We start from the raw sequence: 16237 nt of genomic DNA on the forward strand, positions 1-16237 counted from the left end.
CGTCAGCCGTTCTTTATTCGTCACGATCATCGATGGTCTTTCTCAACTACGGTCTATTTCGTTGTTCATCTTTATCTTAATTCGTTTCGTTCTGTACTCGTCATAATCTTCTTTCTGCATGTTCGCTGTTAAATCTATGTTTTTCGTATTCTTAGGTCGGTACCAACTTAGAATATGACCAAATACGAAATGACGAAAAACGATTGAGTCAAAATAAGAAAAAGCCAACAACTCATTATGGTCAAAGACGATAATGACTGCAGACTACGAGTAAGTTGACGAATGAAGAATGGCTGACGAAAGCAATCGGACAAATTTAGGAACGTGACGAAAAAACGAACGAGTCGACCCAAGAGTATACCGGAGTGGGGGTAACCTATCGATATTTCGAAAATCTTTTGTCCGATTATCACTTGTCCGAATCTCCGGTTGACAGAATTTTTTATAATCCAAATACTTTCTTTTTTCTACTATATTTTTAAAGACGCTGTTGTTATCCCACATTATCGTTTTCCCGAAACTCAATAGCCAGAAGAACGGTTGCCAACTTATCATCGACAACCAATTTGTTAACCACCTTTTCATTAATCCGATGCTATGTGACATCGAAATGTCATTTTCCCTAATATAATTTTAGAGAAACTCAATAACCAGAAAACGGTTGCAAATCTTATCATTTGGACAACAGTTTCCTAACCACCTTTTCTATAATCCGGAAGCTACGCGACATCGAACGGGAAAACAAACTTTTTGCTAAAGTGGGTTAGGTTCTGGTTAGAACTGCGACCCTACAGAAAACAAACATTTGCTAGAAAAGTGGGTTAGGTTAGGTTAGCAACTGCGACCATACAGAAACAAACGTGTGCTAGAAAAGTGGGTTAGGTTAGGTTAGAACTATCCGCACCATACAGAAACAAACATTAGCAAGAAAAGTGCAAGTTAGGTTAGGTTAGAACTGCGACCCTGACGGAAACAAACATTTGTAAGAAAAGTGGGTTAGGTTAAGTTAGGAACGGCGACCTCCACAGAAACATACATTTGCTAGAAAAGTGGGTTAGGTAAGTTAGTTAGGTTAGAATCGTGCGACATACTAATATTATAAATGCGAAAGTAACTCTGTCTGTCTGTCTGTTACGCTTTCCCGCTTAAACCACGCAACCGATTTTGATGAAATTTGGAACAGACAATCTTTAGACCCTGAGACAGAACATAGGCTACTTTTTATTTCGAAAAAAGGGATGAAGGGGTTGAAAAAGAGGTTGAAAGTTTGTATGGGATTTCTTAATTTTAAATGATAAAACCATGAAACTTTATATTTTAGCACTTGATAAGAAATCATTAAACATATATTTAAAGTCACATACAGGTCGAACGCGATTAATTAACATTATTTTTACCTTTAAAATAAACATGGTGGGAAATAAACATTAACTAAAAGCGGGTAGATTATATTTATTTGTCTACCCCGAACATTTATATAAATTAATATCGGGTAGTTTTGTGTTGTTTACATCTCCGGTGACATTTTGCTGGGACGTCAGTCTTCCATGACCACGGCCAGTGCAACCTGGCCGAAACGTTGGGAAAAAAGGTAAAAATAATGTTAATTAATCGCGTTCGACCTGTATGTGACTTTAAATATGTGTACAAAGCGCGAGAACTTAAACTGATATATCATTAAACATCTTGATAAGGGATAGGGATAGGGATAGCGATAGGGATAGCGATAGGGATATCGATAGCGATAGGGATAGCGATAGGGATAGCGATAGCGATAGCGTTAGCGATAGAGATAGGGATACGGATAATATGGGTATCGTTAGAGGGATACGGATAATCGGTCGGCGGTCTCTTACAATCAATGTGCTCTAAGACGATCGTTGTTTGCTTGCTTGAAGATTACGTTTGCGATAAGTATAAGCAAAATGTAAAAAATTGTAAGGGATAATAGAAAAAGTACTTTTTACCCACCGATCATAGTGTCGAAATACGGGCTATGTGGGATGTTTATAAAGGTTTCCCCAGCGTATATAGAATTACCTACGCTGTGGTCGATGTGTAATATTTCTACAATCATTGCAAGCAAAAGTATTATGTGCAATCGAAATAATCGCAGATAAATATACCTACAGAGAAACCTACGGTCCCTACGGATCCAAATGAAAATCTTAATGAATACTTTTATTACGCGGGCGAAGCCGCGGGTAAAAGCTAGTGAATTTCAGTCTGGCCATTCAGCCGCCGAAGCAGTGCGTAATATATGTCAGCGTGTTGCTCCTGAAGTTGTGTCTGAGGCCACGGCGAAACGATGGTTCCAGCGGTTTCGTAGTGGCGACTTTTCATTATCAGATCAACCTAAGTCTGGTCGACCGGTGAAGATTGATGTAGCCAAATTAAAAACCTTAATTGAAGGAGATCCGAGGCTAACGAGTCGTACTCTTGCTACCGAGTTAGGCTGCTCATGTCACCATAGAAACACATTTACACGAGTTGGGAAAACTACAAATACAGTGTTTGGATACCGCACGAACTTGATAGAGATCAACTAAACCGCCGTGCCGATATCTGCATACAACTTCTGTCTTTTCGCCGCACATTCAACTGGTTGGACCATCTTATCACTGGAGATGGAAAATGGGTCTTATATATAAATCACACACGCAAACGTCAGTGGCTAGCTCCAAACGAAAAAGGAATAGAGGCACCAAAAACAGAGCCTCACCCGAAAAAAGTTATGCTGTCCGTTTGGTGGGATATTCATGGTATTATTCACTGGGAACTCCTACCAAGTGGAATGACTGTTACCGCATCAGTATACTGTAATCAGCTTGAAAATTTAAACCAAAAAATCTGTCAGAATCGTCCACAGCATGCTAAAGTTTTTTTCTTACACGACAATGCTCGCCCACACATTGCAAAAGTGACTCGGCTAAAGCTATTGGAGCTAGGTTGGAAAGTGATACCTCATCCACCGTACTCTCCAGACTTGGCACCTACGGATTACGCATTGTTCAGATCGCTAAGCAATGCCTTGAATGAAAAAAAGTTCGATGATCAAGCCCATCTACGACAGTACATAGCTGAGTTTTTTGAATCTAAACCTAAGAACTTCTTCGCCGATGCTATTCATTCTTTACCAGAACGATGGAGACAAGTAGTAGATAACGAAGGCCGTTATATTTTTGATAAATGATTAAAATAATAAATTAAATAAAAATTACAATATTGGTTATGATTCGCTCATTACTTTCTTACCAACCCAATAAGGGTGTGTGTACTGACCCGGCCTCCATGGCGTCAGGGTCGACGCCGGCTTGGATCCACCTTCACCCGGTAGCTCCGCTTTCTTTCTTCAAACTCCTCATTATCCAGCTGAGCTTCCCGTTCCCGCCGGGTCACGCTCACCGTCGTGAACACTTTCACGGCTTCGTCATCTGACAAAATAAAAAAATCTCAAACAAATAACGAAATGTCATTACGTTCGGCTTCAAAATATCACGTTTCATGCTTAGTACAGAGCAAGGCGATAATTATTGCACATCGGTTTTTCTTTTCTCGCCCGTAGAGCGTTGTCTCTTTCTTGCTTATGTGACATTAATTGTCTCTTTCCAAAGACCGATGTGCAATCTTTATCGCCGTTTCTTACTGTAAAAATTCTATTTCACAGATATAGATCGTCACTACTTTGAAAAATCTCGTATCTCATGCTGCAAGATACAAGTTTTTTTTAAAGTAGTGACGAGAAGTACAGTATCTGACCAAAAAGGAGTAGTGTGTGTGTGGATTGAGTGAGCACCTTCCGAAAATAAAAAAAAAATATGCTGATCATTTAGTAAAAAGTTCTAAAACAATTGTAAAACGAATCTCTGAATTTGTAAAAAGATAAATCAAAAGATACAGCCATTAACATGTGCTCACTCAGTTCTCACAAACTACCAACGAAAACAGTGAATATATTCATTTAACATATAATATTTATATACTAACATTTAGTAAAAAAATAGGCCAACCTACCTCTATAAATATTAGATCACCTAGTGACGTATTAAATTTTACAAATAGTTTCTTATGCTCACTCAATCCACACACTTTTGAAAAGCCGAATTTTGATGAAAAACATAAGATTTAGACCGCTATTATATGTGTATAGTTTAGTAAAAGTGAAATGGGAATTTGTAAAATACAAAACGAACCACTAACGTGTCAGGTTTTTTATAATAAATTTTTGTAAGTGCTCACTCAGTCCACACGTTTTGAGAAAGTTAAAAATGTAAATATCTTACGATTTGTAGCACCTAAGACACTCGAAAGTACTTCAACATTTAGTAAAAATTTTTACTAAATATCCACCATCTAATATTTTATATTCGTTGTCTGGTTTTAAAGATATTCAGACATAACTTTTCTCATACAAATGTATCAAGTAGGGTGACCACACTATGTCGGCTCTCTGATTTTCCCCACCTTCCCATTGTCATATTGAGATTGGGGAGTTTCTGTTCAATTTTGATAATATTTACCGGATTTTGTAAGTGGGCGAGAAAAGAATAACTATTTCTCGCCCCACTTACAAATCCGGTACGCTCATCTGTTAGCGCGATTAGATTACCAGGTTCTGGTTTCTTACTAGTGAAGTATTATATTCTTTGTTTCTTACCAATTATTATTCATGTCCTTTTTAATGCATGAATGTCGATATGGTTATTATCCTGACGTCGATAAAAATTGGCACAATACACATCATCACTAACATGAGCCAAGAACATAACCTAAAAGCAGGTTTGCAGTTGGATAATTAATATGGGTATTAGTTTAATATTATCATTTAAAATTGGAACGATCGAAACTCCCCAATCTCAATATGACAATGGGAAGGTGGGGAAAATCAGGAGCCGACATAGTGTGGTCACCCTACTTGATACATTTGTATGAGAAAAGTTATGTCTGAATATCTTTAAAACCAGACAACGAATATAAAATATTAGATGGTGGATATTTAGTAAAAATTTTTACTAAATGTTGAAGTACTTTCGAGTGTCTTAGGTGCTACAAATCGTAAGATATTTACATTTTTAACTTTCTCAAAACGTGTGGACTGAGTGAGCACTTACAAAAATTTATTATAAAAAAACCTGACACGTTAGTGGTTCGTTTTGTATTTTACAAATTCCCATTTCACTTTTACTAAACTATACACATATAATAGCGGTCTAAATCTTATGTTTTTCATCAAAATTCGGCTTTTCAAAAGTGTGTGGATTGAGTGAGCATAAGAAACTATTTGTAAAAAATTTAATACGTCACTAGGTGATCTAATATTTATAGAGGTAGGTTGGCCTATTTTTTACTAAATGTTAGTATATAAATATTATATGTTAAATGAATATATTCACTGTTTTCGTTGGTAGTTTGTGAGAACTGGTGAGCACATGTTAATGGCTGTATCTTTTGATTTATCTTTTTACAAATTCAGAGATTCGTTTTACAATTGTTTTAGAACTTTTACTAAATGATCAGCATATTTTTTTTTATTTTCGGAAGGTGCTCACTCAATCCACACACACACTCACTGACTGACTGGCACACGATCATCAATGATAATAAGACACTTCTAGTACACTTGGAAGCTTCAAATTTAGAATACAGTAAGTGTTTAGTATATAGATCACACAAAAATTAAGAAATGTTGCAATTTCATTCCAGGTTTTTAGATACATCAACTGCATAAATAACTTTGTAATCTCATATCAATATATGGGATTACCAAGTTATATTTGCAGTTGATTTGCAGTGAATACCTAAATCAGTGTACCTCTCTATGTAAAATAATAAATTTATACAGATGCCCGGTGTGGTGATGGGTTAAAAATCTCACAACCCCATTTCCTCACATGGAAGTCGTAGAAGTCAACTATGGGATATGGATTCCATTGTGATGTGTGCGAATAGGCTGACAACCCTTTAATAATTAGCCAACGGTGGCACTGAAAAGTGTAGTTTCGTGTGCTCTGCCCACCCTGTTTGGGAATACATATCTGTGTAAACGAAATTTTCAAACATCAGTTTTCCTACATCACCGACCGCAAAACTAACTTTGTAATCCCATATTAATATATAGGATTGCAAGGTTACATGTGCAGTAATTACAGTGAATAAATCAGTGTGTTGTAAAATGCAATTAAATAATACGTACCTAAATAATATGTTCAAATGTGAAAAAAAAAGCTTGTATGTTTCGTTAAGTCGTTAATAGTAGGTACAGTCGAGATCATAAATATGTGGTCATTTTTTCAACTAATTTGCAATGGGTTAAGGTGAAAGAATGTGTAGCTGATTAAGCGAAGAGCAAGTAGAGCGACCGCTCTAGGCGCCAAATCCTACGTAGCCGGCGTACATGTGAAAAAAATCAAATAAAAAGTATTACTTAGATTGCGTGTGGGCGCGCACATATTCCAAAATAGCGAGAGGTGTCACGAATTAATTCAGATATTGAAGTGATTGTGGAACGATGTAACAAAATGTCGCAGTGTACAACATTCATAAGGCGCTTGCTGCTGCTAAGGTGCCATGAAAGGAGGATTTTAGTCATTGACAAACCTTTGAAAGACAATACCTATTCTATTGAAATTGTATCAATTATGTGGTGTTGCCTTACATCAAATAAAGTTACGTAGTTACAAAGTTACGTCGTAATCCAAATAGTTAAAATACAGTCCGAAGTGGAGTTCTCCATAAAGCTAAAGCCGCTAAAGCCTCCAAAGGCGCAAAACGTCTCAGAGAGTCAAAGGAGCGTAAGCGTGATGATGAGCACACTAAGGAACCGAAGGGACCTACTAAAAAAAAAACCACCGAAATGGGCATGCTGACAGAGTTACTGGACCTATAAGTATATTTGGCCTATGAAAGGCAAGGGCTTCTTTATATAATCTCCCTTCCTCTCCACTATTAGCGGGTTGAGTCTTGATAAATTGAGTCAATAATAGGAAAAATTCAGAATCGCGCTCGCTTCGCTCGCGTTTACTGGTTCCGCAAAATATCTTTTATTTCTTGGACATAAAGAAATAAGTGCAAATTGTGAACAGAATGCGTTTTTTACTTACATACTTAGTCAAAATTTCGCGTTTGCTACGCTCACGTTCTTATTTAAAGACTATTGGTTTCTGACTCTGTTATGTCGTAGGTACATGAACACGATATCCCCTATCAGCCCCAGAGCCATATACCTATTATTAGGGGGCGTGTATGAGGAGGTTCAAATGTATAATGTATATTAAGCTCATAAATAGGAAAAAGGAAAAAAGTTGGACTATCTACAGAGCGTCTACAAAAAGAAATGAGATCCCATCAAAAACAAAAACTTGTAAAAAACACCAGTCTTCTGCAACTCAGTTCTTCTGGCGTAAAAGAGTTGAGATCCGTAATACAAGTCGGTTAATTTATTCAGTCCCTACTTAAAGGACCTTTCTGCCACAAAGTTATCACGTAGTTTACCTATAGCGAACCTAATAACATATTATACTCATTCATAGATCATATCAATATGAAAAAAATATTTCAAGTTTCGCATGACAATACAATGTATCTGTCAATGGTGTATCATATTACTTACACCGATGTGAGATACATTGTGTCATGCGATTGCCAAGTCAGTCCATTTTCTTTAAAACTTGAAATATTTTTCATATTGATATGATCGCTATGAGTAATATGTTATTAGAGTTCGCTATAGGTAAACTACGTAATAACTTGTGGCAGAAGGTCCTTTAAGTAGGGACTGGAATAAATTAACCGACTTGGTATTACAGGGATCTCAACTCTTTTACGCCAGAAGAACTGAGTTGCGAAGACTTGGTGTTTTTACAAGTTTTGTTTTTGATGGGATTCCATATTAACAAAACGTTTTGACAGTTCTTAAAAAGTTTTAGTAAGTGTATTAATAATTACCTTATTGTGTACAATAGATTTATATATACAGTTTACAGGAACAGAGAGTACAAAGACTGAAAAAAAGAAAGAAAGAAGCTGATTTGACTAGTAGGAAACTAGCCTAGTTCTACTATTTTTGGCCAGACTGTAGTGCGAAAAGGTTTTCCTTCGTATTTTTCCGGAAACGTTCGTATTTGTCATGCTAGTTCAGACAGTGTCAGTACGTCTTGTACGTTGTCTTGAGACTGACTGAAATAGCATGACACCGATAAATACGTTTCCGTCAAAATACGAAGGTGATTCTTTTCGCATTGCATCTGTACTTATTCAAACATCATTGGCATTCAGCAGTAAAAAGTTTCTGAATGCCATACAGACTTATTCTTCGGTATATAGTGTCATTTATGAAGACGCGTGACATGATTCGTATTGTCATGCCATTAAAAGTTATAAAAAATGTTTAGTTGCCAAAAAGTTTACATGTGTGTGTGTACGACAACCACGCTAGACTAGGCCTGTCTTTTTTTTTTATTTACTCAAAAAGGTTACACAGTATTATTCTAATTATAGTATTTTCGCCAAACTGTATGACAGTTTGTTGGCGAATGCTAATACTCCATTATTATTTCCTTATCGTCTACTGTGTAAGGTAGGTATCAACAACAACAGACTTGTCCGACCAGCTGTCTCGTGGAGTCAGTCCAAACATTTTCATTTACATCATTACGTTACCATTTGTGAGTGGTATTGCGGGAAAACGGCCCACCTTGTCGATTGCTATTAAGCCGCTCTGTCAGCTTATTCATATAAATATACAAGTAAATCTCGCCTTAATGGTAACCGACTGATGGGATGTTTAACTAAACACACTCACATTTACAGTTACGTTAGTATTTGCTATATTCGACCAGAGGGACATCAGTGGACCCTGTGCTTTTGCAATAAGGTAAGATTTAAATAAATCGTATTACATACATACAATCACGCCTGTATCCATAAAGGGGTAGGCAGAACACATGAAACTACTAAAGCTTCAGTGCCACTCTTGGCAAATAAGGGGGTTGAAAGAAAACGAAACTGTGACATTGCAGTGACAGGTTGCCAGCCTCCTCGCCTACGCCACAATTTAACCCATATCCCATAGTCGCCTTCTACGACACCCACGGAAAGAAAGGGGGTGGTGAAATTCTTTAACCCGTCACCACACAGGCGCTTAACCCGTCACCACACAGGCAAAAATCAATATTAAAAGAAGTAGAAGTGACTCCTTACCATCAATCTTGAACTCCGTAAGTTTGGTGTTGATGTGTGCTTCTATCTCCTTGTACCAGGATATCGTACGGCGTGATCAGTGATGTCGCCATCCCAGTGCGACCCGCGCGCGCTGTTCGGCCCACTCTGGAAACAACCCATACTATTATAAATGGGAAAGTGTGTATTGTGTCTGTTTGTTTTTGTCCGTCTTTCACGGCAAAAAAGGAGCGACGAATTGACGTGATTTTTTAAGTGGTTATATTTACATTTATGTCCCACGGAAACGTTCAATAAGGCTTGTGACGTTGACCTTTAAACAAAAATAATATAAATACTGAATGATATACTTGTAGTAAGTAATCAAGACTTGGAATATAATTTAAAAAGGTATTAATTTTTTTTTAATCTGTATTGCATCTCCTATCGTCCGTGATGCTGTCACAGCAATGGTGGGTGCTCATTTCTTTTGTAATAATTTTCTGGGTATTTAAAAAAAGGCGGCATTTCGTGAACATCAAAGCAGTGGGCCTTCTGTACTCAGTACTATTGTGCATTCTGTGGTATGAGCTACTTGCCTCCTAGTCAAATCAGCTTTTAAGAACTGTGAAAACGATTTCGAACGACTTGCTAATATGGAATTTATATTCGATTTGAGTGACGGCACGATCAACTCAGTCACTTTACTTAAATAATTATTCCTACCTGACTTATTAAATAGTAATTGCATTTCAAAATAACTACTGTCCATGTTTTCTTATAATTATCTGATGCTTTATTTCCGTTGCTTGGTATAAATATTTTATTTTTAACTACCCAGTCAGTTCCCTATTTCAATTCACATGTTCACTTTCATCCAATATCGAGTTGGCATAGTAATTTGAGGAATTATTTCCTGCTTTAATCATTTAATGAAAATTTCACCTGTGAATATACTCCCTAGAAACCGTCGGCAGCTTGTGATTGACAACTGAGTCCACTGTAGGTATATCAAAAACCCTCTAGCAGCCACATTAGTGGCTACTATGGCGTGCATTTCAGATTGCTTCTGAACTGCGCGAGCGCAGAAACTCGTTCCTTCTGCCGCATGAACCCGTGGAGACAAACGTTGTTCATAATGATGGCGTTGAGCATCTGAGAGGACTTGGCATTCTCTGTTTACAAAGAAAGTTAGGATAATTTTTTTGTTTCAGTGTTCAGACAAAAAATAGTACATACAATACAAGTGCGTAAAAAAAGGAAGTTCGAAACGAGTGGCGATAAATTAAAACACGACTGAAGGGAGTGTTTCAAATCGACGCGAGTTACGAATTCCCTTTTCGCACGTGTATCGTACGACGTTTTTCAGTACAGATGGCCGTCCGAAGTTTCGACCTGACATATAATGAACCACATCTCGCACTAGTGCGTAAAAAACTTACCATCTGTACGGTCATTACAAAGAGATGTATACACTTTTCACCTTATTGCATTGTAATAAAGGTGAAAAAATGGATACATCTCTTTGTAGTCGACTGTACTGAAAAAATAGTTTCCAAACATTTCCATTTATGACATTTATCCTACGCTGAAGTAACATTCTGAAGATTGTAAATTCAATACTTACGTGATATAATCCGTTTCCATAGTTTTATTTCATCGCAACTCGCAAACTATCGCAATATCGTAATCAATGTTAAATAAACTCTTACTTTTTAGTATCAGTGAAGACCAGTACATGGGCGCTAGGTTTGGTCTCCGGTACTTCCTGAGCGCCTGCACCAGGTACACGTCGCGAAAGGTAATGCGGGACAGACTCACTCTGTCCGTCTGTCCATCTATCTTTCTGTATGTCTGTCTGTCTGTCATATTATTTTATCCTAAACTACTGACAGTTAGAGCAATACCAAAAAATACATTGTGCAAAGTGGAGTGGAAGTTGAATATTGCTAACGAGAGTAAGTTTTTAAATCTAGTGCTGGAGCGATTTAAAGACTCGATTTTGCAATATTCTTACGCTCCTAGTTACACACAATGTTTTTATTCGCACTTGCTATACTTATTAACCCTTAAATGCACGACCTTGACAAAGATTTATTCAAATTTGGATTTTGACGTGCTGTCAATAGATACAAAAATGCACGATGCATATATACATCACTATGCATTTAAGGGTTAAAAATATGTAAAAAGATTTTAAAAACGTTTAGTAAGATACTAAAAATTTCATAACTCCCTAGGGAGGACGATTTTTCTGTAACTCCCGCTCCCGTATAATTACACATTTACTGTGGGAGTGTGATGAAAATGTATAAAACTACACTTACTTTTTAGTATCGGTGAACACTAGTACATGCGCGCTAGGTTTGGTCTCCCGGTACTTCCTGAGCGCCTGAACCAGGTACACGTCGCGCCCAGGTAGCAAACTGACGTCAGCGACGCACAGGCGACGTCACTTATAGGTCATAATAAGGTCGGTCATTTAATCGTCGAGAGAGGACGTTTTAATGACGTCTATTTGGGGTCAATATCAGGACGTACCTTTTAGTCACAAAATTGACGTTTCAATGACGTCTATTTACGGTCACTATTAGGACGTACCTTTTTGGTCACAAATACGACGTTTTACTGACGTCTGTTTGGGGTCATTATCAGGACGTACCTTTTTGGTCACAAAAACGACGTTCTACTGACGTCTTATTAAGGTCACTATTAGGACGTTCCATTTTAGTCACAAAGTTGACGTTCTACTGACGTCTAATTGGGGTCACTATCAGTACGTACCTTTTTGGTCACAAATACGACGTTTTACTGACGTCTCATTGGGGTCACTATCAGGACGTACCTTTTTGGTCACTAATACGACGTTCTACTGACGTCTAATTGGGGTCACTATCAGGACGTACCTTTTTGGTCACAAATATGACGTTTTACTGACGTCTCTTTGGGGTCACTATCAGGACGTGCCTTTTTGGTCACAAATACGACGTTTTACTGACGTCTCATTGGGGTCACTATCAGGACGTACCTTTTTGGTCACAAATACGACGTTTTACTGACGTCTTATTGGGGTCACTATCAGGACGTACCTTTTTGGTCACAAATACGACGTTCTACTGACGTGTAATTGGGGTCACTATCAGGACGTACCTTTTCGGTCACAAATACAACGTTCTACTGACGTCTAATTGGGGTCACTATCAGGACGTACCTTTTTGGTCACAAATATGACGTTTTACTGACGTCTCATTAGGGTCACTATCAGGACGTACCTTTTTGGTCACTAATACGACGTTCTACTGACGTCTATTTGGGGTAACTATCAGGACGTACCTTTTTGGTCACAAATACGACGTTCTACTGACGTCTAATTGGGGTCACTATCAGGACGTACCTTTTTGGTCACAAATACGCCGTTTTACTGACGTCTCATTGGGGTCACTATCAGGATGTACCTTTTTGGTCACTAATACGACGTTCTACTGACGTCTAATTGGGGTCACTATCAGGACGTACCTTTTTGGTCACAAATATGACGTTTTACTGACGTCTCTTTGGGGTCACTATCAGGACGTGCCTTTTTGGTCACAAATACGACGTTCTACTGACGTGTGATTGGGGTCACTATCAGGACGTACCTTTTTGGTCACAAATACGCCGTTTTACTGACGTCTCATTGGGGTCACTATCAGGATGTACCTTTTTGGTCACTAATACGACGTTCTACTGACGTCTAATTGGGGTCACTATCAGGACGTACCTTTTTGGTCACAAATATGACGTTTTACTGACGTCTCTTTGGGGTCACTATCAGACGTGACTTTTTGGTCACAAATACGACGTTCTACTGACGTAATTGGGGTCACTATCAGGACGTACCTTTTTGGTCACAAATACAACGTTTCACTGACGTATCTTTGGGATCACTCTCAGGACGTACCTTTTTGGTCACAAATACGCCGTTTTACTGACGTCTCTTTGGGTCACTATCAGGACGTACCTTTTTGGTCATAAATACGACGTTTTACTGACGTCTATTTGCGGTCACTATCAGGACGTACCATTTTAGTCACAAAGTTGACGTTTCACTAACGTCTAATTGGGGTCACTATCAGGACGTACCTGTTTGGTTAGAAACATGGCGTTTCGCTAACGTCTATTTTGGGTCACTACCAGGACGTACCTTTTTGGTCACAAATACGACGTTTTACTGTCGTCTTTTTGGGGTCACTATCAGGATGTACCGTTTTAGTCACAGAACCGAGAGAAAAGAGAAGAGAGATTTGGGCGGCGGTTAAAAATGGACGTTTCACTGACGTCTATTTGGGGTTGCAAATCGACACTATTAACGGTTGCAAACCAGCAATTGAGTGGATAGGCATCCTTTATTTTAGGGTGCTAGTACTAGTGTAAGTCAAACATAGTATTATTAGTCCAAGGATATAAAAATTTCATCCCTTAGAAAGCCGAGCGTAGCGAGGTCTGTTACAAAAAACAAAATATTTTTTTTTAATTGGATCATCTGATTTTGACAAAAAGTATGTCAGTTGAAAGAGATTTATTGATGTAACGCATCGATCTAAACTACCGGAAGTTTAAATCGATGATGTAACTTAAAAAAAATAGAAGAAAAATCTCACAAAAAAAAGAAAAAAATTAAAAAATGTATATAAACAAAATAAGCCAAATTTGGCAACTTGTATCTTAAAAACTACTGATCCGATTTCGATTCGGTTTTTAGTTTATAATCATGAATTTATTTGTCTTTAATATTAAAAACTTACTTCTCGACATTATTGTACATTATTTCTACCGTTATTTGCAGTTATTCAGTGTGATACGAAAATATAAAATAAAACTATGGAAACGTATTAAATCGCGTATAATGAATTTAGAATACATCCCGACGTTTCGAACTCTTTACAGCGTTCGTGGTCAACGGGTGACTGAAGAAAAATTACAATGTGCAAAAGCTACCCACATACAAGAAATATTAACGAACCATGACCATAAATAATATAGATTTCTAAGGCAGGTTCAAAGACTATTAATAAAGCTAGTTATACAATATTCAGAAAATTACCATTACTATGTTAAAAAATAATTAACCAATTAATCTACACAAAATTGACAAAGAACAAACTGCAAATGTCCAACACCATACAACACAAATGCCTCACAGCCTTCGTCATGCTAGTTCCATTATCAGATGTACTACTGGATCCCAAGCCGGTGGTAAAGTAAAGCCATCTTCTCTATTAAAGTTAGGATATTTCTGGGTATATATCGCTTCTCCTTAGCAAGAACCAGAGGCTTGTCAAACTTTATAGCATGATTGACTTTATCCATGACATGTTCAGAGACTGCAGACCTTTGTCGATGGTGCTTGACATCCGCTATGTATTCCTTCACCCGTGTGGAAATACTTCATTTCGTCTGTCCCACATATGACAGGCCGCACTCACAGTCTAGTCTTTACACTCCCGCATTTTATAGAGGAGTTTGACATTTCACAGGCCTCAGGAATTGGGACATCTTCTTCATAGGCTTGAAATAAGTTTTAATAGAAGCCCGTTTCAAGATGTGGCTGATCCTATCCATGACCCCTCTAACAAAAGGCAGAATAGCAGGCCGGCGCTTGACTGTAGGGATCTTCAAGCGGGCCTTCTGCTTGACACGCGGTATCTTGAGCTCGTTCGCCAACAGCGCCTGCCTGGCATGTCGAAGCTCCGCTGCCAAATGCTGGTCGTCACATATCCTTTGGGCTCTCTGAAACAAAGATTTGCCTACAGTAGCTAGTTGACTGGGATGGTGGTGGGATTTGCCATTTAAGTACCTATCAGTATGAGTAGGTTTTCTATACACAGTGCGACCTAAGCTATTATCAGGATTCCTCAAAATGAGAACATCCAAGAAGGGAAGAGAACACTCTTTTTCCAACTCCATAGTAAATTGTATTTTACTATGGATAGAATTTAAATGGTCTAAGAAAGTTGAAACATTACTTTTAGGAAGTATAGTAAAAGTGTCATCTACGTATCTTTTATATATCTTCAGCTGGACGGCAGCCAATGAGAGCGCTCTCTCCTTGAAATCCTCCATGAAGATGTCGGCGACGAGAATTCACCGTTCCATAGCAAGTAGCCCGATGTGAGGCAATGTTCCACCAACTTGGCGTAGTTCTCAGACATGTTCTGCTCTCTCAACCTCTTTTTGACAATTTCAATGCAGTCTTTGTCGTGTCGTGTCGTGGTTTTCAGGATCTTCGTAGTTGGGTCCCTCTTTAGATGTTTGTATGTTGATGTATCCGCCAAAAGATTCCTTATCTTCTCGTTGTAATCTGAAATATTAAGTACAACGGCCGCATTACCCTTGTCAGCTCGAAGAACAGTTATGTCCGGATCCTCATCCAATTTTTTTAAAGCGACAAATTCATCCCTAGGTAAATTTGTTCTTGGGGAATTCGCTCTCCGTAACAAAGACGAGACATCCTGGCGTATAGCCTCTAACTCTTCCTTGCCTACATTGTTCTTCACCAGACAATCTTCCACACTGACGATAATGTCCTCATAAGAGACCTTTTTCCAGAACCGAAAACTCACACGCAGTGAGTTGTTTATCTCACGGAAGTAAGTTTATCTGATAAATTGACAACTGATCGATTTGACACTGACAGCGACATTCCGTTTACGCTCTGAGACAATCCGTCATCGCTGCGTTTCGTTCTCGATTTTAACTTGTCAAACTTGGTAACTTGTCTCTGCTTGCATTGTTCGAATTTGAGATACGTTTTGTCAAAATCGGACGATACAATAAAAAAATATATTTTTTTCATTTTCATAAAACACCTCGCTACGCTCGGCTTCCTAAAGGATGAAATTTCGATATCCTCGGAAAAAATCGTTTACTTTGATGTCTACTATCACCATGCAAAGCGGCTTGCTTCCATTTCAAAGTGCAGCTTTTTTTCATAACTAGTATGACTATATTCTCTCTGTCTAAATTTGAAATGAGACAGACCTTTCACAAAACTATAGTTAGTTATCTTATACTTTTCCTTTACTCAGACTAATTCATATCA

General features: G+C 38.0%; 1 pseudogene; it reads right to left on the bottom strand.

Annotated features, from left to right (window-relative positions):
- Window positions 1–3288: 3288 nt before the first annotated feature.
- Window positions 3289–15788, bottom strand: LOC125227002 (annotated as a pseudogene).
- Between the last annotated feature and the right edge of the window lie 449 nt (window positions 15789–16237).

This window comes from Leguminivora glycinivorella, chromosome 6 (assembly GCF_023078275.1).
Source record: "Leguminivora glycinivorella isolate SPB_JAAS2020 chromosome 6, LegGlyc_1.1, whole genome shotgun sequence".
NCBI lineage: Eukaryota > Metazoa > Arthropoda > Insecta > Lepidoptera > Tortricidae > Leguminivora > Leguminivora glycinivorella.